The sequence below is a fragment of the Nicotiana attenuata genome, unplaced genomic scaffold, assembly GCF_001879085.1.
Source record: "Nicotiana attenuata strain UT unplaced genomic scaffold, NIATTr2, whole genome shotgun sequence".
In the NCBI taxonomy this organism is placed as follows: domain Eukaryota; kingdom Viridiplantae; phylum Streptophyta; class Magnoliopsida; order Solanales; family Solanaceae; genus Nicotiana; species Nicotiana attenuata.
Window position 1 is genome coordinate 676,557 of NW_017670282.1, and position 2,718 is coordinate 679,274.

A 2,718-nucleotide genomic window follows, 5' to 3' on the forward strand; every position below is an offset into this window, starting at 1 on the left:
CTGTCATTGACCAAAATCGAGAAAAAGCCCAGAGAAAGCTTTAGAGAGTACGGTTTCCGTTGGAGAGAACAGGCAGCAAGAGTTGATCCTCCGATGAAAGAGAATGAGATGGTTGATTATTTCCTTCAGGCGTTGGAACCAACCTACTATGGTCATCTGGTGTCTGCAGTGGGGAAAACTTTCAATGAGGTCGTAAAGATGGGAAGCATGGCGGAAGAGGGTCTCAAGTCTAACAAGATTATGAGCTACTCAGCCCTCAAAACAACTACGCAGGCCATTCAAAGCGGCACCGGAGGAGTATTGGGAAAGAAGAAGAAAGAAGAAGTGGCTGTAGTGGAATCAAGGGTTTGGTCCAGGGGTCCGTCACCATATTATCACCAACCTCGCCCTCACCCCTAAGCTTACCCGCATACCTCATATGGCCCACCACAGCATTACTACTCACCTCCTACTCCCCATTTCTCCGTCCATCATGCCCAGACATACCCCCAACCTCCTACCCGTGCACAATGGCGCGCACCCACTCCCCAAAACACTTACCCACCCCCAAGAACCAACAGAAACACCGCCGGAACCAGTTTCCAACCCAATCCTGCATATAAGAATGATAGGTCGCAGAAGAAGAAGACGTTTACTCCTTTGGGTGAATTTTATACTAGCCTGTACCACAGATTAAGGCAATTGGGCATGTTGAACCCGATCAAGCCCAAACTGCCAAACCCTCCCCCAAGGAACCTGGACCATTCAGTAAACTGTGAGTACTGCTCAGGAGCGCCTGGACATGATACAGAGAAGTGTTGGCATCTGAAAACTGCCATTCAGGAACTTATTAATACACGGAGAATTGAGGTGCAGGCTCCGGAGACTCCCAATATCACGCAGAATCCGCTACCAATTCATCATGAGGCTCACATGATCGAGTTAGTGCAGAAGGGGGAATACAAGAAGCCGTCGCAAACTGTGATGATGATTAAGGCAAGTGCAAATAAAGCAAATGAGAAATTGGTTGATAGGAAAGTCTTGGGCGCAGTGGACCGGACAGCCAGTGAACCAGTGAGGATAATAAAACCAGAGCCTGTTAAGGTGACAATACCAGGAGCAGTTGTCAAGCCTGCGTTGGTTGTGAAAGGTGCTCGAACAGAACCAATTATCATTAAACCGGTGACCCAATCGCCAGTGGTTAGTGAGAAAGCTGTCCCGTGGAATTATGACAGGGTGACTGTGATGTACCAAGGAAAGGAAATTAAAGAAGAAGTGTGCGAAACTCATGGGTTGACTAGATCAGGGAGGTGCTTTGCCCCTGAGGAATTGAGAAAGGTTAAAGCAGCTAAAGACAATCCAGCACTGATAAAGAGGGCTGTTACTGAAGAAGAAGCTGAAGAGTTCCTAAAAAAGATGAAGGCTCAGGACTATTCGATTGTGGAGCAATTGAGAAAAACCCCGGCACAAATCTCATTATTGTCCTTATTGATCCATTCGGATGAACACCGCCGGGCATTGATGAAGATTCTAAACGAAGCTCATATGCCAGATAAAATCACTGTGAATCATCTTGAGAAGATTGCAAACAAAATTTTTGAGGTGAACAGGGTAACATTTTCTGATGATGAGCTACATTGGAAGGAACTGAACATAATAGAGCCCTTTACCTCACAGTAAAATGTGAAGATTCCGTGGTGACTCGGGTGTTAATCGATAATGGGTCTAGTGCCAACATTTGCCCTCTTTCCACTCTAGAAAAGTTGCAAGTTGACAGAGAAAGAATTCATAAAAATAGCATCTGTATACGGGGATTTGACGGCGGAGGGAAAGACACAGTGGGAGATATTGTGTTAGAGCTAACAATAGGACCTGTGGAATTCACTATGGAGTTTCAAGTGCTCGATGTCAGTGTTTCCTACAACCTTTTATTGGGACGGCCCTGGATTCATGCCGCAAAGGCAGTACTGTCTACTTTGCATCAAATGGTCAAGTTTGAATGGGATCGGCAGGAGATCATGGTTCATGGAGAGGACAATTCTTGTAATGCTATTACATCCTTCGAGGAAGTTGAAAATGACAAAGGTCCATGGGTGTACCAAGTCATGGACACAGTGCCAGTTGATAAAATCCCGGAAGGGGAGTGTGTTCCTACGCCCAAGATAGCTGCCGCATCTGTTATGGTAGCCTCAGAGATGATAAGGAATGGATTCTTGCCAGGAAAGGGGTTAGGTGCTTCACTGCAAGGAATCATACAGCCGGTGTCTCTCCCCGAAAATCCTGACACTTTTGGGCTAGGTTTCAAACCCACTTCTGCTGACATAAGGAGAACCAAAAAGATGAAGAAGAGAGTGTGGACCCTTCCAAAACCTATTCCTCGCCTTTCCCGTTCCTTCGTCCGGCCTGGTACTAAACGACGCCCAGCAACAGCAATGCCAAATTCTGTGGTGATAGAACCTGACAAGGAGATGATCGCAAGGTTCGAGAGGGTGTTCGATGAAGTGAATATGGTGGAACCCGGCGAAGGTCCGAGTAAGGTTGATGTACAGTTCGTGGGATCTCAGGCTAAGCTCAATAACTGGGAAGCTACTCCTCTTCCAATTCGGAAGGAGTCGTGGTAGTTAGTTTTGATTTTTCTTTGAGTACTAAATCTGGATTATTTCCAGGGTTGTAATTCAGATTTCTTCCGTCCATTTGGACGAGTTAAACCTTGTTATATTACAATTCTAATGAAATGCA